This window comes from Lathamus discolor, chromosome 1 (genome assembly GCF_037157495.1).
Source record: "Lathamus discolor isolate bLatDis1 chromosome 1, bLatDis1.hap1, whole genome shotgun sequence".
Lineage (NCBI taxonomy): Eukaryota > Metazoa > Chordata > Aves > Psittaciformes > Psittacidae > Lathamus > Lathamus discolor.
The window spans coordinates 13,233,453-13,257,364 of NC_088884.1; the positions used below are offsets into that span (position 1 = coordinate 13,233,453).

The 23,912-nt window shown below is 38.6% G+C and overlaps 1 protein-coding gene across 1 annotated transcript in view; it reads right to left on the reverse strand.

Annotated features, from left to right (window-relative positions):
• CNTN1 (contactin 1) overlaps positions 1-23,912 on the reverse strand; it is a 250,194-nt gene that overhangs the window by 202,320 nt on the left and 23,962 nt on the right. The window lies entirely within an intron of this gene.

Sequence of the window (23,912 nt, forward strand, 5' to 3'; positions counted from 1 at the left end):
GAATGTTCCATTCGTGGCAGTGCTCAAGGCCAGGTTGGACAGAGCCTTGGGTGACATGGTTTAGTGGGAGGCATCCCTGCCCACAGCAGGGAGTTCGGAACTAGATGATCTTGAGGTCCTTTCCAACCCAAACTAATCTATGATTCTATGACTCTCCTGCGGGCTCCTAATGCACAGAAATGTGTCATGCTCCTAAAAACAAGGTCAGAGTAGATTTCTTGTGAGATTTTTAAATGTTATCTATAGAAGTGATGACATTTGGAGTAGTACAATTGTGATGCATTACTTTCAGCATAGTAATATGGGGCAGTGAGTCACAGTGAGAAAATGTCACAATTTTGTCACGACACATGGTACTTAAGCTTCTCTCATGACTTTTCTATTTTAGTAAAAAAATGAAAATGGGAATAGAATAGAATAGAATAGAATAGAATAGAATAGAATGGAATGGAATGGTTAGGGTTGGAAAGGACCTCAAGATCATCTAGTTCCAACCCCCCTGCCATGGACAGGGACACCTCACACTAAACCATCTCACCCAAGGCTTCATCCAACCTGGCCTTGAACACTGCCACCGATGGAGCACTCACAACCTCCCTGGGCAACCCATTCCAGTGTCTCACCACCCTAACAGGAAAGAATTTCCTCCTTATATCCAATTTAAACTTCCCCTGTTTAAGTTTTAACCCATTACCCCTTGTCCTGTCACTGCAGTCCCTGACAAAGAGTCAGGGACTTTAGGCCCCCTTCAGGTACTGGAAGGCTGCTATGAGGTCTCCATGCAGCCTTCTCTTCTCCAGGCTGAACAGCCCCAACTTCCTCAGCCTGTCTTCATACAGGAGGTGCTCCAGTCCCCTGATCATCCTCGTGGCCCTCCTCTGCACTTGTTCCAACAGTTCCATGTCCTTTTTATGTTGAGGACACCAGAACTGCACACAATACTCCAGGTGAGGTCTCACAAGAGCAGAGTAGAGGGGCAGGATCACCTCTTTCGACCTGCTGGTCACACTCCTTTTGATGCAGCCCAGGATACAGTTGGCTTTCTGGGCTGCGAGCACACACTGAAGCCGACTCATGTTCATTTTCTCATCGACCAGCACCCCCAGGTCCTTCTCTGCAGGGCTGCTCTGAATCTCTTCTTTGCCCAGTCTGTAGCTGTGCCTGGGATTGCTCCGACCCAGGTGTAGGACCTTGCACTTGGTATGTCTTACAGAAAAGTTTTCAAAGGCTTTGTACACAAATACATAGTGTGGTCAACAAGAAACCATGCCCATTAAAGCTATAGCATCATAATTGAAATGAGTGACTGCAAGGAGTAGCTGTCATGATAACATAAAGTAGATCTATACGGTGACAGTAAGAGGATGCTAGTGCTGTGAACAGAGTTCAGGTAATGAATTCCACATGTTTTTCAGAAACAGGAATATTCAGAAAAGCTAAAATGAATTAGCAAAACTTTAAAACTATGCTACTTTTAATCTTCCTGAGCTTCCCTATCTGGAGCAGCTCCAAAAAGGTCACATTGTTTAAATATTTGAACAGTGCCAAGTGCTTACCTTTTTCTGAAAAATACAAACTGTCAGAAACAGAATCTTGCATAAACATAGGCTCAGATCTAACTTTTACTGCTCCTCCACTGCTGCGAGAATCTCCTTCAAATTCAAATTAAGGTTTTTACCTTAAGATGCTTCTAGAAGACATTTTCTTCCTAATCTGTTAAAAGGACCTAGAATTTCCAAGGGGGCTGCTCTTATTGCACTCCATAAGGTACACTTTGCACAGAGATCTTCAAGGCAAGCCAGTGATGCTTTGCCATATTGACATTAATCTTTATAGTCAAAGTTGAACATAGTCAAGTATTTATATTCCCATATCCAAATGTCAGTGTATTTGGAATATCTGGACAATGATTAACAAAATATATGTGTGACTGTTTATATCAGTAGCAACTTACATGGCACTGGCCATTCAAATGGCATAACATTTTCAGTGCTGGTTGGCTCTGACACAGACCTTGAGTTGACAAGCAGTAACTATGATGCTATCACGAGGGGGCTTGGAGAAGTCCTGGAGGGCTTCAACAGTTCCATTTACTCTATGAATACTATTGTCGTCAATGCCGAGGAAAGCAACAATATATGTGATGATGCAACTAGGAAGTGAGGTCAACTCAAATGACTTCTTGGAGAAATCCTATTATTTTTCAGTACAGCATGCTAGAAATATTTCATTTCTACACACACATATATACGTATTTCTTGGCAGGTGCACGGCAGTGTCCTTAAGAAAGAAAAAGAAATCTGAAATGAAGGGGAGAAAGAAACCCAAATACAGAGCTTCATCTGATTTGTGACTTGTAAATTAAAAAAAAGCCAAACTTTTTCAAACCTCTCTATTAATAAGAAATGACTAATTTTTTTTTCATTCTGATTAACAGAAAATATATACACACACAGAGAAAGGCAATCTGCTCATGGAAAGAAGCACCTAGCAATGGTGGAGCAGAACAGAAATCACCTTGCCACCTTCCCTTCAGGGTCATTGCCTAGATTTGATGGATCTGGAAAGGTCTCGTGAAGGTCATCATACTGACGGCTGGTGAAAATGGAGGCTACAGCATCTGGAGGTGTGCCACACAGCAGCTTCCAGTGTGTGGTGAATGCTGGAAGCTTTCCCCAACAAGTACTTCTTTTTCTATTTAAACAGCTTACATCTTTTGGTCCCTTGCCCATATCTGAGAAATATCCTATGTAACCCGTAGTTCACTATAACAAAACAGGAAGACCACTGTACTTTTCTCTGCAGACCAGGTTGCTAAACCCTTTTCATCAAACAGGAGCTACAAATCTGTCGCTGGAGCTACAAATTTAAGCCAGTGCCCCTCCTGAGGATGGAATCTTAAAGCAGTACACTCCTGTGACCATCCTACTAGAACAAATGGGCTTTTAGATTTCTAAAATTGCTGAAGTCATTTAAGTATCTGACAGGAAAAAAACACGTTGTCAGCTCTGCAAAGGACACGTTTCAAGGGCAGAACTGGAAACAACATTTATGGATTGTGCAGATACAGCAGTACCAAAAGAAATTTTAATGTAGTCTTACTACTTATAGCAAAGAAGTTGGAAGACCTGCATAGTCCACCTTACTCTCATATGTATTAATCAAACTTCAGAAACTACACAGTTCTTCTTACAGTCTTGGAAATTATGTTTATCAAATGGTTTAGGAGACTGCTAACCTCTCTCATCGGCCAGATACAGGTGATGAACTCCATAGCTCACTTGTATTTAATGCCCTTTCCTCAGAGGACACAATTGTTGGTGCTGCTATGGGTATTAGAAAAACACTGAAACAATTCATCTGGCAACTACTGTTAACTGTCTCCCGGAATGCTCCTCTGACACACAGAAAGCACACAACGTTCATCTGTGATTCCTGAGGATAGATTCCCTACCTCGAGGCATCCTGCCATGTCATACAGTATGTGTCTCCTTCTGTACATTTCTGGAGTTTATTTCACCAGACCATTGCTACACTCTGCCATCCTAAAAATGATAACCATATGTGATGAGGCTGCGGTCCAAGCTCATCAATTTCACATTCTGTATTATGATGAGGAGTAGATGAAGCCTTTAAAACCACTTATGTGGACAACTGTTTGCTTGTGCATTCGCAGGAACTACTTTCCAACCCAAGACCACTATTAGCTAACTGATGCCAGAGTTCAACAGTTCCATCCTCTGTATCTTTAGCCTGACGATCATAAATGTCAGACAGCATTACTAGTCATTTTTTATCCCTCATTATTTTTTCCCTCAGTGGTATTTTGTGTCACTTAGTTCCGCCAGTTTGTTTTGCACTAGTTTCAAAGGTAATCATTTTTAATTATCATTTTTAGTTTGATGATTTGTAGTTTCCTATGACTATTCCCTCTAACACAGTTATGAGAAGCAAGAGGTAAAAGCACTACACTTTCTATTGCTATTTGTTATCTTCATAGCTTTACATTAGCATTATATCATCTCTGTCTTGCCTAAATAGTCTGAAAAGATATTGAACCAAGTGCTTTGATATGTACTACATGTTCTTTTTACATGATTCATGGGTAATTGTCAAAGCATCAATAGAGAGTTAGTAAACCTTCCTTCACCTGTATGAAAACCTGAAAGCTACAAGATACACAGCACAGTGGGAAGGTGAAAACTGTTTTCTAGGTAGAAGATTTACATTTTGGATGTGCCAAGCAGGATGTTCAACATGTTTCTGGGATGATGCGGAGTGCTGTCCCTGGAGCCTTGTTGGCTGGCTTGCTTCCCCCTGCAGCAGCTTTGATGTTTGCCATGACAGACACAGCACTGAAGAGACATCTGAACCATCCTATGAGCTGTGTGTGGCTGAAGAGCTCAGTTGGCCAATCTTACAGTAACAGAAAAGCAGATGCAATGCAAACAAATAAAACAATACAAAGGCACCTTGAAGTAAATGCCCTCTGGTGTTTTCATGTGAGCAGGACTAGATTTCAGCTCCTACAAGGTCATGCCAGTTCATTCACAAGACACCCTGAAACACAGGTCATGTAAATAATCCTTCTGCTTCCAGCTATTCACAACTTTCAGAAATAACTAACAAAAGTAACTAGTCTACAAAGGCCCACCCACCCTGCTTCCTTCTCATTTTACTTTCTCATCTCTTTAGGACCAGAAGTTACTCATTGTTTCTGTCAAGCCACAGCAAAATCAACAGTCCATCTTCCTTATTCACGTATTTTATAGAAGGAAACACTACAACACCACTATATCATGGGGAGGTCCCTTTCTCTCTGACACTTTCAGTGACTGGAAAACCCACCTGTTTCTCTTTTCATTCATAAAGACCTTAATTCTGCTGTGAACATGCACCTTCAAACATGTAACAGGACAGTACTGCTTTCCCAGCGCTTCTGAAAGACATTTTTTCTGCATGAGGCAGCAAAAATTTAGTACAGGATACAGAAACAGGCTAGAATGACTTGGACCGAAGTTTTAAGAAGCAGTAAGACTGATACATGGTAAGCAGAGGTGAGGCAAAAGCAATAGCTTTACTTTCTAATGGACACTTGGATACTTAGGCAGGAGAACAGAACAAAAACCAGCCAGCGTATTTTGAAGAGGGAGGTAACATTCATTTGATGCAGTGGAAGAGGAAGTGTAGGAGATGGCATGAGACACCCAGTAAGTCCAAAGTTACTTTGGGCAGGGGTCTATGGGACCCAAGGAATCATGGGGTTTGTGCTGTAGGAGGCAAAGCAGCTCGACCACAGCAAACAGAGACAGAAAATCAGTAATCCAGCTTTCTGCTGATTTCATTTCCATCTTACACTGCTGTCAAGCATGCCTGTAATTCACTCTCTGCACAAATTTGATTCTACAGAAAACAAGAGATATGGGCATTTGACTAGCATCAAAAGTGCTCAGGAGTGTTACCCGCTGTCTTGGTTTAAACCCAACCACAAACCTCGTTCACTCACTCCCCCCCTTCTTGCCCTCCCCCTGCCCCTGGAGGGACGGAGAGGAGAATCGAAAAAAAAAATGCAACTCCCACGGGTTGAGATAAGAACAGTTTAGTAACTAAGGTATAACACAAATCACTACTGCTACCACCAATAATAATAGTGCTAAAGGAAATAACAAGAGGAAAGAAGAATACAACACCTCAATACCAGCTGTCCAATAACTCACCCCACTCCCCCCAGCCGAGCACCGACCGATACCTCGTCCAACCCTGCAGTCCCAACCCTTCCGGGTCACTCCAAGTTACATCCTGGGCATGACGTGCTGTGGTATGGAATACCTCTTTGGTCAGTTTGTGTCAGGTGTCCTGTCTCTGCTTCCTCCCGGCCTCCCCTCCTCCCTGGCAGAGCATGAGGCTCAGAAAGTCCTTGGCCAGACCAAACATTCGAGCAGCAACTGAAAACATCAGCGTTATCACCACTGTTCCAAGGCCAAAAGATCAAAACACAGCACTGTACTAGCTCCTAAGAAGGAGAAAAATGACTGCTGCTGCTCAACCCAGGACACCCGCGTTCCTGGCAAGCCTGTGAAGATGATGGCAACTTCATGCATGTTTAGTGTTTCTTTTCATGATAAACAGGGTTTGTACTATTCTAAAAGCCCATCACACAGTATTATTACTTCTTGACTCCTGGCTGAGAGCAAAGGCTATTTCTATTAAATCAGGTCATGACTGTAAGAAAGAAGTGAGAAATAAAACCAGGATTAAATGTTTGGAAGTCAGTTATCCTGTCATAATTTAGGTTACAGATCTGAACCTACTCTCAAGACAGAATTACTTGCTTAACAGTCAGATTTCTCACACTTCATACTCCCCATCCTATTTAAGTGTGAAATACCCTATGGGAACTTCTTGGTATGACCAAGACACTCATTTGCATTGCCACATTGCAGCACTACATATTCCCATATAAGAAATGCATACACTTGTTGTTTGAGAAGACAGAGCAGGGCCTCATGAACTCTTTCAAAAAGACTTGTTTCTGACACAGTGACATGCCTTCAAAACCGGGAGTCACCCCTCAGATGAACTCCCATAACTTAATTACATCATAGCATGCAGGAAGCTCCTCTGAAAGGCAGAAAAACACCAAACTCCTTTAGGCTGAAAGTTAGGTCTTCCAGGTCTTGGTTGAGTGCCCTACAGAAAAAGACAGGTACCTGATCCTCCCCCTGTACCTTAAAAAAAAAGAACAGCTGAGACCATCCTGCATTTTGCCATAGGTCTGCTCTTATATTGACGTATGAGGTGCTCATTCTCTGAACACATGCAGAATACTGAACTCTTCATAAGATTTAGGTGAAGCAGTATTTAAACCAAGATTCAGCCCATCTAATTATAGCACTTCACTGAGAGGTACAAGCTGCAAGAACAACCACTCCATGTAGGTTCATTATGTAAAGAGTGGAAGAGACAGGCACCTTTAGGCTGTGAGTCACATATTAGGTATGTATCTGGCTGCTAAAAATGGGAACATTTGAAGATGGACCAAAATCAGTACAGGAACCTGGGGAATTATTAGTCACACAGTGAAAATACCCCCTATATTAGGAACATCCAACAAAAGTGGTCAATGCCAGGGTTTTTCTGGAGATTTGGATGCAGGTACATAATGTTAGACAAAGTCCTGTTGTAGTTCGAAGTTGTTCTGGATCTGCTCTTTTGCCTATTTCTCATGGAAATTTAAAAGAGTAAGAAGTAAAATAACACTAAAGCTAACCAGTTTATTACCTGGATTTGCAGATAAACATATAGTAAGCATGCTGTGCTTGAGTTCTCTATTAATTCCTAACACTGTGCTAAGCCTTTAAAGTTTTGAGGCCAACTATCAAAATTGAAACATCGTACTCTGCCTCCTATATGTCATCTCTTTACTGTTACATTAATACTTATTATTCCACAAAAATAGTTGCAAAATGCAACCACCCATTTAAAATTGCTCTTTAGGGGTTATAAATAATGAGAGGTACAGAATGCATTAATAACTTATGGTCAGAAGCCCTTAAGGTGTAATCACAGTACGTCAGAATTTAATTGTAAGAGACAATAAATTTTAACAACACTATCAAGTAGGATTTAAAAAAAAAAATTGCTTTCTGGCTACCTGCATCTTCCTAAAATTCTCCTGTGCCAACTTTCTTTAGACAACCTATTATGTATTTAAAAAATCTTATCAAAATATGCTCTTATTCAACTATAAGATAACTTCCTCTACACTGAACAATACATGCAACACTGCAAAGGATGACCGGTTCAAAGATTCCAGAGCAGTAATCCATGAATAGCTCCTATGCATGAATTATATTATTATTTTTTTCCAGTCCATAAATCACTCTGCATACTTGTGGACCAAAACAGCATTAGTTTATTGGTTTTTTTCTCAGTATCTAAGCACCTAGTACAGATATCTAGATAGTCACTAATCAAATTATTAATTTTAATTAACTCCATTAGGGTACAGCTGTATTCAGTGCAAGAAAACAGCACTGGTTTTACAAAATTATCTCTACAAGAGAATGACAGCTCAAAAAGCAGAACTTACCTTCTCCTCTAATGTGTTTCACTGAAAGGTTGTTAGATTTTTTTCCCTGCCAGTTGCTGAGAAGTTGAACGAGTTATAGGTTTATAAAGTCAAGAGTAGAATTCCTCAAGAAAGTAAAGCATTAAAACTAAGCAAAGATCAGGACTGAAAGGGTGAGACACAACATGGCTTTCGTCTAAATGCTGCTGCCTAAAGAAGCTAGGTGTCAGCTTAGTCATCCAAGTTAGTCATCTGCACTGTTGAGCATTTGGAGGAATGGCTCCCCTTTGGGGGATCCTTCTCACTGCTGACTACAGAGAAAGCACAGACCACTAGTTTAACTGGATCCATACATACCTTTAGATGACTAAGATTAGCTTAAACATCCAGATGAGTCACTGCTTGCCAGCAGCATCTTGGGCTTTTTCTCATCCATTTTTCTTAACTGCAGCAGTTCAATGATCCTGATCATTGTGAGGGCTTCCAAACTCTAATACCAACATGAGCCAGAGGACAAGTAAACCCAGCTCAGAGCAAGGAGGATGTGAGACCTGCTGTACTGATGGCAGGGCAGATTTATAGCAGAAAAAACAAAATCACCTGTCACCATACAAAGGATGCCATTATTCTGTCAGTGTGTTTTCGGAGCAGAAATCCTTTTTGCCTGTGCAAGGCCAATCTATTAAAAATTACACTGAAAACCATAAGGGAGCTTGGGACACTGAAGAAATAGCCCCAGTGCACATACAGCCCTATACAGTTACAGTCTATCAGCTACAACAACTCTTCAAGGTTGTTTCTCTGTAATTTCAGAAATAAAAGGTAATGTAGATTTCAAATATCTAATGATATGCTAAAGATATATAAAGATTAAAGCTAAGATGCTGTAAACAGCAACACTATAACGATACAGCTGACTCCCTCTGAACCCTTCAGTTCAGGCAGTCTAGGCTGTTAAGTCTTTAAAATCTGGGAAAACATCACTGCCTTCAAAGTCCACATACTCCAAGCAGTAAAATGAGGGGAGAGATGATGAAGACTTTGCTGGGTCTGCACAGTGAATGCTTCCCTTTCTTTGCACTTTGAGAAGTAGAAAACCAGAGAAAAACGATGACAAAACAAGCAATGGAGTCAACATCCCAGAAAGGTTGCTGAAGTAGCTTTGCAGACCTATTTTCAGATGCTTAGCAAGCACAACAGCATCAGTTACATCTAGTTCACATTTTAAAATACTGACAGTCTATAGAAGAAGCAGCATCATGGGAATAGTATTTTACGTAATACACTGCATGGGAAGACAATTTCTTCAAGCAACTGCTTTCTCTCCAAAGAAGATCCAAACCAAGATAGTCTAACCTGAGTATTCTGACCCTTCAGCAAGGAACAGCAAGCAATAAACACAGGTTCCCCAGCCTAACAAGAAACCTTAATAAAACACATATTGGTGCTGCCACTGGTGTAAACCTTCAGTTTCTCAGTTATGGCACCTAATTGTCTACCTGTTGTGATCTCTGTCTGATTCAAAAGCTTCCCAGGACAGAAAGTTTATTCCCCCATAAATCTCATGCTGTCTGCCATCGTTAGAGCCTGTGTTTATCTATTCTGCTCAATAAAAGGATTTATCAACTTCCTGTATCAACAAAGTAAAGAGTATATTCACCCCATCCCAAAGTGCTAAGGGGCAACAAAGAGTGCCTGGGGAGCAGAGAGACCCCACATCCGTATCTCCTGTCTTAGCAAATGACCATACCTCAGCAATGATCATTCTGCAGAGAAGCTGCTACTTTTCATCCCCACTAGAGAATTTAACTTTCTCAATTTCATTTTGAAGCTCCCTTAAGTAATGCATTCCTCCAATTCACAGACTTTGCTATTTTTCGTGCCACCATGTGAGTGAGAAAAATGCAGGGTAGCAAAGAATCTGGTTCCACATAATCTATTTGCTGGGGAGAAAGGTTATTACACCAAGTCCTTATTCCACTACAAAAAGCATACTTTGCTTCATTTAGTAACACTGCAAATGCATTCAATTAATTATCTAGGAAAAAGCATTAACTAATTTTCACAGCAATTGATTAATTATAAAAATGTCTACAGTGATTGAGTATACAACCTCTGCAGCATCTGCTGTACTTAAGAAATGGAGTATGCTTTCCTCACCAATAGCTGAGTGGTGCCGAGCTGAAAGTTTCATGAGTTAAATGGTTACCTAATTAATTACCTAATTACCGAATGGGTTAAATAAGTTACCTGTTTTTAGCATTTATGTCCAGAGGACATAAGATACACATGACAGACTTTTTCAGTGAATACAGTTTGGGAATGTCTGTTTCCTTTTCATATCCCCTACCAAACCCTGAGGCGCATACAAAAAACAAACAGGGTTAAAAATTATTTTGTTCTAATAAACATTTTTTTTTCATTGGATTGTGACATAATATTTAGTAAAGTCATAGCTTAAAACTATAGTTTTAGACAATAATTCAAAATGAAACCTAACGACCTTCTGGAACATAAAATAATGGCATTATCACTTCAGATCACAAACTGAATTGTGAAGATTAGCACAGCTACCTCATAATTCCACTGAGCAGAAACAACACATCTCAGAGAATGTTATTCTACCATTAAATTTGTTTTAATTATACAAGCAATATTAGATTGTAGCAGCTCTTATTAAACAAAAGAAAAAAAAATGATGCATTTATGCTAGCACGGCAGTTTAGCTTCTGTTAGTACAGAAAAACATAAAGAGACTTGTACAGGTTTTTAATGAGCTCATTGTGTACATTTATATACAATCTTTAGGCTGAAGCATCTGATATTTACCTTGGTTAATGGTGGGTGCCTTTTGCTCATTTGACACAAGAAACTGATGATGAGGACAAATGTATTATTCTGTTATAAGCAACTTCTTGCAGCACTGACCTTTTTTTTTTTAAATCCTATTCTTGAACAGCTTTACCAGATAGCACACAGTCTATTAATACTTCAATTCTTTGCCAAACCCTAAATCTTTGCTTTTTGACCTGATTTATTTCAGATTCCAAATAGAAAATTCCAAAAAGCACAGTAAGAAGAAAAAAATTAGAAATACTATTGCCTAAATAACATTTTAGCTTTTCTCTTTTCACAGCAAACCACTATCTAATTAAACATTCAAATCAAATCTCAAAGAGATTTAATTAAATTCTCTGAATTATCTTAATTTATCTTAAAAGTGGTTCTTCAGTGGCCTAAAAGTCTGGATTGTCAATGCACTATGAAAAACAAGTAGAACTTACGTGCCAATAAAATCACATTGAAAAAAAAAGATAAAAAACGAACAGTTTAAGGGCTCTGAAAAGATTCAGTGTTTAATATCTAATTCTTCTTAGTCTTTCCTTTAAAAAGTCAATTGATCTACTGACAAAATATTTCAAATAAAACACTATTTTTATGCATACTCAATTTCTTGCAATATGTAAGTATACTTATCTACACAGAAATTATGGCATTACGGCATTTTCAATATGATTTCAAAGCACTCCAGTAATGATTAAAAACACTCACAAGAAAAGTAGCAAAGTTTTGCCATGTGAAGAAATTACTAGAAGAATTTTACCTTGTTGATCTCTGTTCACCTTAAAATAAAAGACAATATAGTACATCCAAAATGGTACCATAAGTACAAGGACCAGCAGCCTCATAGACACATAGAAAAACAGTGAGGACATGTTTCAACAGGTCACACAACAAAAATTCTGATCATCTGTTTTTGTCAAATCACATTTTAAATCTCAGTAACCACACAGTGTAAAGCCAGCGAGCAAAGAGCCTTGGTAAAGCAGAAGTATTTCTTACTGCTAACACCACTAGTCATATGTCATCTTGCATTAACTGATCTACAGTCAAAAAACAATGGAAGGGAAGACAGTAAGAAGGGCAGCAATGAAGCTGTGGATTGCAGTGAAAAATGTGTCAGTGTCACGATGCCCAGACCTCCAAAACAGAGTTGAGGAATATATTCCAGAGTTCTGGAATAGCGAGGCAAGGAGATTGGAGACCCCATGCAAAGCAGGACAAAACTCAAACATTTGACATGTTTGGGCTTAAAGATTAAAAGCTCTAAAAAGAGATCTAAAAAGATCCTGCTGATCTCTGTGAAAAGCAAGTCAAGGGCAGCTCCCATTCACAAGGTATGCTGTGTGAGCATAAGTCTGTCCTTTACACCATGTTGCTCTGAATCACTGGAGTAAATTCAGGCCAAGTTACACAGCCCAACAGCATGGGCTAATCAACATAAAACAAAGCCCTTGCTGGCACCAGCAGCTCATCATTTACGAACATGTGACTAACAGGAACATAGTAACATCTTTGTTCTCATTCTGAAGCAGTTATCAAAGAAGATTCGATGCAGAAAACAGACATAAAAGTCATGTACAAGTAGAAAACTCTTCATGGGGTTTAGCTGAACAGAAGGTTTAAAGACTGGACTTTCTCATTTAGGGACTTTGTATCAGTATCAAAAAGAATGAAGTTCAACCTGCTTCACTGCTCAGAATCCCTGGAACAGTACTGAACTTGCTTTGAAAAGTATAACATGGAAATACACACTTATTTGACTTTTGTAATAATACCAATTTAGGAAATAGGAAAAGTGCGACTGCACACTTACAACTGTTATGATGTTAACCTTTTCAGGAAGAAAATTGAAACATTGGCTTTTATTTAGGAAATAAGTTTATAGTTTGAAATGAGAAAATCAGCAGAAGCTCATTTGTGACATCACTATCAAAATATTACATCACTCCCCTGCTTCACTGATCTCTAAGGTTCACGGAGAAAGCAAGCATAAGCCATCTGTAGCTCAGCTCTTCATTTCAGAAGGAAGAATACCTCAGTTGTCTGGTGAAAGCTGTTCACACATGCATAAGCAGAAGACAGTTGCCAAAGTGACAGAGCACTGGAACAGGTTGCCCAGGGGGGTTGTGGAGTCTCCTACACTGGAGATATTCAAGGCCCGCCTGGACAAGTTCCTGTGTGATGTACTGTAGGTTACCCTGCTCTTGCAGGGGGGTTGGACTAGATGATCTTTTTAGGTCCCTTCCAACCCTTGGGATTCTGTGATTCTGTGAGAATTGCACTCTCCTCTGCCAGTCCCTGGGAACACAGAACATTGCGTAGGATCACCCCTTGCCTAGTGAAGGAGTTCTACAGTTCACTTGCTACAGTCCTTCTTGTACAAAATGAAAGTGAACCCAGGTTTGCCACCTACCTGCTGAATTTGATTAAAAGCATTACTCAGAAGATAATACCAGGCTATTCAAACTAGCATATACTCTGGAACGCTTACCAAATAAGTACACTGCCCTAAATAGGACCAATCACAATAGAAAGTGGAGTGGGACATATCATCTATGCAGAGATCTTTTCCCCGCCCTGATGCTCTTAGCAATTTTTATAAATATTTCTGCCAACATATTGCTTTGTGTCAGTGATACAAGCTGAAGACACCAGAGGATACAGCCTCTCATGTTTATGCATTGTGGTTATAAAAATAACCTCAGATACACTATGCTGAATATAAACAAATAGAAATATTTGAACCTAAAGTGCAAAGCATGCATCTAACACTTGGAGCTGTGCTTTACCTATGGAACATTTTGCGCCTGTTTTTACCCTAGAAATTGGATTCTATTATTTTCAACAGAATTAACAGAGTTTTGGCAGAAAAAAAAAAAAAAGATAGACTTATGTTTTTTAATGCTGAAACAGATCTGGTATGCAATATCAGCATGCAAGAATCTCTATTTTAATTTATTTTCAGCACACCATTCCAGAAACACTTTTTCAAACAGCCACAGTATTAATATTTGTATTTCATTTAATACATTCTTATTGAATGGTTCCTGAATGTTCAAAATAAATTAAATACACTTATTTTTTCTTTACTTACACTTGTGAATTCCCTTGTGCTGCAGCAGGCATCCTCCCAAAACCCATATTATTTTTATGGGCCAGAAGGAATTTAGGAACAAATATAGCAATACTTTTGCAAGTGAAAATCTGCTACATTCCACTACAGAGTTAAGAGCACAATCAAATCTGTCTAAAAGCTCTTTCCAGACAGGCACAATTTTGGAATGATCTTACAAATATGTACAGACACACCCACACATCCACAAGAGTGTATTTCCAGCCCTCTGAGCATCCCTCCCCTGCTGTGTGCCACACTTGGCACCGCACAACTGTCACTCCAGAGGTCTTTCTGTGTACTTACAGCTTAACTAAAAGTCTGAGTAAGAAGAACAGATTAAGTCATACACTGGCATATTTAAGTACATTTATCACCTACTATCACCAACTTATTTCCTTAAGCATCTCTCTCGGAGAAAGGCTGTTCCCAGTTCACTTTCTTGTTCTAATTGACACTCTGGAATTGTCTCTCTCTCCCTTTTGACAGCAGTGGGGAGCGAAGAGTATTACCCAGCTAACTTACGTCAGACCTGAGCTAAACTGGGATGATGTGACTATTGTTGTCACCCACCTCCACTTTGTCTAGTTTGAGAGAGACAATATATAAACATAAGGGTAAAAAAAAGAAAAAACCAAAAAGAGGTTGAATTCCCCTGATCCAGTCTTTGATGTTTATTTTTTTTTAAACACCTGGGTCTGACTCAGACACTTACACCCATTTCATGTTCAGTGAGAACTAGGTTAAACGAGTCATTATGTAAATATGTCTACTTCTCCTCCTGAGTGATTAACTCAGACACAAATATCTACTTTTTAGATTCCTAAAATGGGTTAGACGAATGTCAGCAAAATATTTAAGAAAGCATTCTGAGGGATCATGAAAACGTCCCAGGCTTCCCTAGACTTCCCAAGGCCTGAGCAGGGAACTGCGGAGGAACAGGGCTGCCAGGAGCAAGGGAAAGCTAGCAGCAGTGGCTCCGTACTGTGGACACTGTCCAGATCTTCTCAGCTCCCACCAAAAAGAAAATCCCTTGCATCTGAGATGCAGCCAAAGCAACTCTCTTAACTAATCTTCCTGTTAACAGACAAGTGAACTGATTTTTGAAAGGAATCACTGTATAACTGAAGTAACCTTTTCTCACTTCCCCAGTTAAGACACAGTAAAAGTACTTCACAGTGTTTCAAAGGAATTTAAGTTTGTTTCCAAACTGTTTGAAGAATATTATTCTGAAGTGATTACATTTAATGGGCAAAGCTGTGTCTAAAGGGAAAGGGAATACAGATAAAAGGAAAGCAGCCAAGCTCTTATGTATATTCTGAAGGTACTTCATAGTGCAGCTCACTAGCAATCAAGCATACGAAAATATTTAATAGGCATGGAAAACTGGAGGTCAGCGAGCACCGGATAAGGCATTTTTATTCAATCAATCATGTGAAATCATAACAGTGCAACAACATAAGAGCAACTTGATTGGGATTCATGTAGCTCATCTAGTAATTTCTACAGCACAAATGCTTTCCCTTGCTCATTAGATTACTGAATTAGGTACTTCAGCTCTAAAGGAATCTAATGTTCTTCCAAGCACTCAGGTGAAATTTATGAATTCATCTGATTATATTTTGAAAACTTCTCAAGAGCTGCTGTTAACTTTAACATCATGCCAAGAACAATGCTTTAAAGAACATTGTTGGAGTTGGAGGCTTTATCTAGCTACTGTGAAATGATCTACTATTATCCTGGTATTTGCTGTGTCATACTAACAGTACTATGCTGAGGATGTTGCATACTGTCACTGTTTGTTTAGCTACTGGAAAATTGCCAGTAGAAAACAAAATGGGAAATTGTTTTAATGAAGTGGCTTTCTGAACAATCTTGGGAGGAAAATTCTCTCTCTGTATGACTTATCTCACATTTCATCTGTATACTTCTGTAGTCTCTTACATCTAAGGCTCTCAGAGCTTTTTGCCAATATTTATTACACGGCATGGCAATCTTGTGAGGAAAGAAAACAACCATATCACTATGCTCCAGTAAAATAAATAAATAAATAAATAAAAATAATCTAAGAAGTTGTTCTGTTAGGTTTTTTTTTCCATATTGTATAGGTTACATTCATTCTTTTATATATAATGATATCTTCTGAGAAATCAACATTTCCCAAGAAATTATTTTCCATTTGGACTTACAGTAGTACCATTCTAATTTTAGTTCTTTTGTCTGCACGTCTTAGCTCTAGGCAACATGCTAGTTCTTTCATTTTCTCTGCCAACATACTTCCATAACATATTATGGGAAGTCACACATACCAGACCCAGAGAGAGAGAATTTTGATGATAAAAAAAAATGTAGTTAACTCTTAAGGAGGATGAAATATAAATTATACTTTCAGCTTCCCAAAACAGTAAAACAAAGCAACGACAGCACAACTAGGACATGCACTTGAAAAATATTCTGTGATCAAAAAGGCCACAGTAATAGTTTCATCTGATCTGCTGTATAATACATGTCACAAAACGCCATCAATAATTCTTCCATTGGGTCTAATAACTCATGATAACAGTAAACCACAGCTTTTATTAAATAGTCCATCTTGGTTAAGTTTAATCTAAGAGTAAATATCCCTCACCTTCAAAAATATTTTTACTGAATTTTTACTGCAATTTTTTGCGTTTGCAAATTCCAGCTTTCTGGTCCTCCTGTATCTTTATAAACTAAATAAATTGAGCTTCTTGAGTCAGTCACTGCAAGTGTATATGTTAGACAAGGAAGCATTCTTGTAATGAGCTGAACACCTTCAGTTCTTTCACAATTGTGAAAAAAGGGAAGAAACAGCTAACCACTGGTCCTTCCAAACTTCCTTGCCTTTGAATACATGTGAAAGGACTAAATAAAACACCCACACAATTTTCTAATAAAATTAACAACTATTATTTCATCTGATAAATTTGGAGACTTCTCATATAGGCAACTATATGTTACAGAAGTAACACATCAGCCAACACACAGCATTGAGGTAATCACAGAAAAATCTATCACTTCTATGATAAGTGCTCCTGCCTACAAGACACTCCAAAACAAATTTCCCAACTATTGTGATTATTTAAGGGTTTGGAAAACCACAGCACAATTACATCTATCTCCTTCCAGCAGCTGTTATATTCTTTCATTTGTTAATGAACTTCCTAATTCTTTACATTTAATTTCCGAAATTATTCAGGGACTGGACACAGAAGCAAGATGTAGTATTTCAAAATTCTCCATGAAGTTTTAAAGCAAAGACCAAAACGCAGAAGCAAAATTTACAGTACTTACAAATATAATGCCTATGATGTCAAAAGTTGAACATTAACTAACCCACAATCAGTAAACATTTAGACAAGCTGTATCTTCAGCAAGTGCCTATATGAGAAAAGAATTAGAGGCAAAGTAATCAGTCAAAATAAAAGAGACACACACCTGCCAGCTGATCAAATGACAAGGAGATGTAAAATTTTCATCTTTGTAAATAGCTACTCAGAATATACAGGGACGTAATTTTAAAATAAATTAAAAAAAACCAAGCCAAAACAAAAAAAGACCAACTAAAACCAGACAGACATGTTAGGCAAGATCTGGGAATTCTATTTGCCTTTTTTTATTCCACAAAAAACATCATTTTATATTAGAAGGCTGCAGGACTTGAGCAGTATTACATCTGTTGGTAGCTTTTTCTAACACATGCTAAACTGAATCACTACATAGAAACAAATACGAACACTCTTCTTGTTCCACTTCTTACTCAGTTTTGCCATTGCTATCGCTAACACCAACCTAAACAGCTGTTTACTCTAAGAACAAATAAAACTTCTAAGGAGCAAAACACATCTCTCATTTGGGTAAAACAGGTTTTTTCACTTACTAGCAGCAGGAATCAATCCCAATAACAAGAAAAAAAAAACCAACACAACAGGTGTGCATTGTATTTGTTTGTTGGTTTTTTTTTTCCTTCACCCATCTGGATGGCATCAATATCAAGATTAGCAAGTTTGGTTTAGAGGCTAATTCTTACATAACTAAATTAGAGCGCAATGAAAGTAAACAGAGAGTACTTCCAATCCAGAATGTCTTCGCTACTTCTACTGACCTGTAAATCTCATGTTAACAACAGTCTGCTATCAGCTCGTTAAAAAAACATGTGGAAATCTAGCCATCTCATTAAGTGGAGTTACGTAATTCTTATCAATGGACACGCTATGCATGGAATAGTCATTCAAGAAATGCCCAGCTTCGATCTAAATATTTTCACCCAAGCTGCTTTCTCCCTATTCTTTGTTCTAAAGATTGAACAAGCCTCAACCTCAACTGCACAACAAATAATTGTAGGATAGCTTTAAATACTGTTAAAATTTCCAAAGGAATGGTCTGCGTATTTTAATTAAACTGGAAAAAGAATACTGATTGACCACCTTTTCAAATTATTGAACAAAGGAGCTCAAACAGTAGCATGAGTCTATAAATTAGAGGGAATATGCATCTATCTGATTAAACAGATCACACAAGGTGAAATAACTGACTATCAAGCATGTAACTGGCTAAACCCCATCAGCATTACAGGTAGCCTGATGATTTCAAAAAGGAACCACCAGCCTATGAAAATTCTTCTCGACTTGTGGAAATTATTAAATGCCTCAGTCAACTTCCACCTTTTTTCCCCTACTTGTAAAATACGTTGTGAATAATTTATCCAAGTTGTGGTTAAGAGAGAATAGGATAAAGGCTCAAGGAGAATATCTTCTTGCTCACTGCCTCTTTCATGAGCTATACGCTATATGCTATACACAGAATAAAAGTTGGAAAACATATAATCATAGAAAAATTTGGGTTGGAAAAAATCTTTAAGATCATCGAGTCAAGCCATAAACCTCATTACCAAGTCCACCACTAAACCATGTCCCTAAGTGCAACATCTACACATCTTTTAAATACCTCCAGGGATGGTGACTCCACCAATTACCTGGGCAGTCTCTTCCAGTGACAACCCTTTTAGTGAAGAAATTTCTCCTCATCTCCAATCCAAACCTTCCCTCGTGCAACCTGAGGCCATTTCCTCTTGTCCTATCACTTGTTACTTGGGAGAAGAGACCAACACTCACTTCAGTACAAACTCCTTTCAGGTAGTTGTAGAGAGGCATATGGTCTCCCCTTCTTTTCAATTTGCAAAATTCACTACTTCGCTTTCATGACTATATCTTTTGTAAAAAACAGATTTGGCTTCAGGTTACACTGAATAAGTCATTCATGCACACACACAGAGAAAATCTGTACTTTTAAATCAAGTTATTTTATTATTTTTCCCAAAAAATATCACATTGTCCCTCTGATACTATTAGGCTTAACCTTCAAAGCCTAGTACTTACACATAATCTAAAAAATATCAGACTAACACCACGACATTTGGGTTAATGTCACATGAGCACCTACTCCATGCACACACACTCTTCCTGTTAACAGTGCCCATTCAATGATTTAGCTTTAGTTATAACGTTAGGATTACTGCTATTGAAGTAATAATTACATTTCAACACACATCTCATCATATTTCTTCCGTGTCAAAGAAATCCTAAGACTCTTTCATTTAACAGATTTATGGAGTATTAAATGCCATCAATGAAGGTCTCTTTAGTTGAAGAAACAGAATCACATTCCCACAGGATTAGCAAACTTTAAATTGCATTAAATCAACAAAAGCATTAGTCATGTTCATCTACCTCTATCTCATTCTTTTGTATTTTTTTTTTTTATGTGATGAAATTCCTAATTCATCATTTATTTCCAAAAGAAACACGAATTACACTTCTGTGGGCACATTAAGTCATCATAGTATTTACTTTATAAATGTTGCTTTATTAATAAGCACTTATCTGTATGCTTGTATGGAGGCAAAATTAAATCATTTTTGCAGCTGTCAATGTGCCACACAATTCTACAGTACCAGATAAATCCATAATCACTTTGCTAATTGTCAGCAAATGTACAATGGACAGTATTATCACTTCTGGCAAACAAATGTCACAGAGTCCTCCAAGAGTCATGCTGTGCCATGACTGCTGCATGCAGCGCACTGGCAAATCATATTTCTAGCAGGGTTAACTACTACTCCCATGCCTGTCGTTCTATGAAGTACCTTACTAAAGACTGAAGGCTACATAAAAAAAAAAAATAAGATAAAATTGCCTATTAAAGCGCTGGGAGATTGTAAGTGGTTCAGTTGTTACTGGGCTTGATCCAAGTCTGAAAGAAATCACTGAAAGACTCCCCCTGATGATGCAGTAAACAAAGCTCTTAAAATAAATCCTATTCAAGTATAGGCCTGAAGTTGTGTTCCATATTTTACACATTTATAAGTACTAATAATAGCAAATTGCTATCTTATCTGTTTTATTTTTAGCACATATACCTCAGAAATACCTAACTAGGTAATCTAATGTTCCACTTTACTATGACATTTAGCTCTGCAGAGACACCAATAAATGGAACACAAATAAAATGCCTAGCAAGGATGAAGTATTTTATGACGCTTCTTCTCCATTCAAAAGACATAAAAAACATCAACCAGTTCACAAAATAATCAAATACTGACAATAAACCAGGGCATCTAATACAATTGGTGATTAAATTAACAGGAACTAATACACCAAAAAGGTCCATCATTGCTGCCGGTGTAGTTTCTTATCCTCTTTGTCTTTCCCATTCAGTGTCCCTTTCTCATTCAATATCTGTTGTGAGCAAATGGCTTACTTTAGGGGTCATGAGGGATTCTCCATGAGCACACCTGACATTTTACCAGTTTTAAATGCTAGTGCTTTAACTTAGACTAAATATTACATTTTGGAACAATTTCCCCAGGACCAAACAGCATTTTTTTTCTTTAGTAGCAGTTACATTAGACCTTCCTGAGTAGCGTTGTTCGAACATATGCCTCAAGGTCACTGCTTGATAAAATCTTTTTGCCCTAAGAAAGTGGAAAAGTTGGTGTGACCCACTTTACAATACTTGTATGCTGACACCACTTTCAAATGAGCATCTAATTCATAAGATTAATGACACAGCTGAGCAGTTTAATAGGATAGGGGAATTATTCACCCAGAACTGAATGGGAAAAAAAAACAAAAAAGATACATGAAGGAGAGGTGTGTGTTACTTGGTGAAGCAGGTGAGGCTGCATGAACTAATGACAGCACAGAACCCTCTTACTCCAAAATGTTTGTTTGTAGCTACCCCATAATTTTTCTTTGGCATAATTCTGCAGACTAACAGGACTTGCCTCATTCTTAAGACTAGCATATGCAAGCAAGATCCTTATGTGGCCCTATCCAGGTTACTATAACTCTTATCCTGAAATGAATATGAAAACAAAACGAAAGCATTACTATATGGTAAAGCCACCATCATTCTGCTTTCGCTAAAAGATATCATTTCATAAAACCCAACACTTAGATTTTATGGTACCACTTCTAAAACTACTTCTGTGATTTATGCAAAATTATAATTGCAGCATATTTGCGCTATCTTTGTGCAGGGTTGACAGTTGCAACAGTGGGGCAGCATGGGAGAAACTGTTGCTTAATTGCTCAAGAATTTGCCCAGAAGCCCAGGCACACTTTGGAGCTATTGTTGAGCCCCATTCTCCTAGACTGCCTTCTTAGCAATTAACCCAGTTAACTGAGTTTAAAGTTAGCTCATGCATGTTTACAAGTGCTAGTAGGAACATTTCTGTTGGTGGAACAGGCACCTGCTGTTGGTGGAATTATGCACCTATATTGCCCTGAGTTTCAGTGGGATTTAGTTAGAACTTTTTTCCCAAAGCTAGGAAGACAACTTCCTAAATCAACAAGTTCACCACCTGTAGCTCTCTAGGACCTACACATTTCCAGGATAGTGAGCCCTAGGCAATGAATGACCGACTTTGAAATAAATTTCTGAATTAGAGAACCAAGTGGGGAAGAAAATACCAAACAAGAAACTGAAGTGGAATTAAATGACCAAGTGTAACCCTATTTTACCCACAAATATATGCATGAATCTTACCATGTGGGCAATGTGCTACACTCTGTTCAAGCTGGAGAATATTAAAGATGATTCATGCAGTTTAGAACTGTGCCAAGAGAAGAGATGTGGTCCATACAGATCAGAAGGTGGCCATTCCTTTTTCTTCATAGCTTGGGACATGCCTTTTTGTATTCATTACAATCACTGCATGTCCCTACCCATCAATCTCACTGATTCTAAACACTAGAAGTAACACGATCAATACAGTTATATCTACCCATATGTATTATGCTACCCTGTTTGCCCTTGAATACAGTCTCTTAAATCAACTATCACACCTTCTGTGAAGGACTGCTCTTGAAGCAGTCTGCAGAAGACTGTTTCCTTGCTGTACACAGGCATTGTAACTCTACCACTCACCTTGATTTTTCAACCTGACCGTTTGTGTGACTTGGATTTTGAGTTTGCTGGATGCTTTGATACCACACTTCATTATGCATCATGGCTCTGTAAATCAATTTGGCACTGCCACTGAGTAATTAAAAAGGTGATTAGGTCAGAAGCACAGATACTCAAAACCCTTCTTCCTCAAAAATAGTCTTTAATCAGAAACAGGGTTCTGTTATTTACAGGAGGATCTGCATTGGGAAAGATGAACTGCTGGCATAGTGTCAATCCACAAGGAGTCACTACGACTTTCTTCAGCTTCAGGAAAAAGTCCTGAAATGTGATTTAGCCTGTTGTTGGCACAGATGAATTCACACTTGTCTGGGCTCAAGCATTTTGTATGCAATCAGAGAAAGTAATGCTCTGCCTCAGCCCTTGAGCCATCACAAGTGCCACAACATATACTATATGGGTTTATAGGCCAATGAATCCCTATGACTCCTCCTCTTGAGGAGTCTTTTTTATTACAAATGTCACAGGGGAATAACGTAGTAATGTTCCTTGGACATTTGTCCACTATTTGAATCACTGATTACATGAAATTAAACTACAAAATGCACCTTATGCAACAACAAAATCGGAAAACCAACCTTGCCTGCTAAAACCTTGAACAGCCAGCAAAAGTCTAGGAAACCAAACCACTTATTTAAATATATAGCTTTGTTTCTGCATTAAAGGTTTGGCCCAAATCTTAGCTATCAGGGGTCTGAAAGCACTAATGGCCCAGTGGCTACGGAATCAATGTTTCTCCTAAATGATAAAGCAGAAGAAATTGCAGAATGTTTACATGTAACTATTAATCTATACAACCACATAGTTCTCAATTTCCATGGCAACCACTAGAGAAGAGTTTTCACCCTGAAGGAATTTTTCTTTCACAGCATTATTGGAAAGCTGCCATCGGAACAGCATTGGTTATTTGTTGCCCAGAGCACAGGAAATACAAAGACAGGTATAACAACACTAATCTCAGGAGAGGCTGAGCACATCAAGACCAGAGGGGAAAGTTAGGCAGTTCCACATAGCCTGGGGTATCTAACCCCACACTCCCTTTCACTTCCCTTCCCCCAGAAAATCCCACAAGTTAGATTAGTTTCACATGAGTGAGACTATCATAACGAAGAGGCAACGAATTTGAAGAAATGGAAATGATACCCTGTAAGAAATACCTGGTATCACCCAACAGGAGACTACAGCCCCTCATTCAGAGTCAGCTCTTGCTAGACCGCCAAGAAAAGAGGTGCCCAACCCCATGGCAGGGTCCTGCCCATCACACTAGTGCTCGGGCTGCGTGGGGGAATCAGGTGCTGCTGACCTTGCAGTCTGGTCAGTCTGGCTGAACGAGCCAATGTTACCCTCACAAAACCCACCATTCCTTCCATCTGTGTGAATTTATCATTATCGATT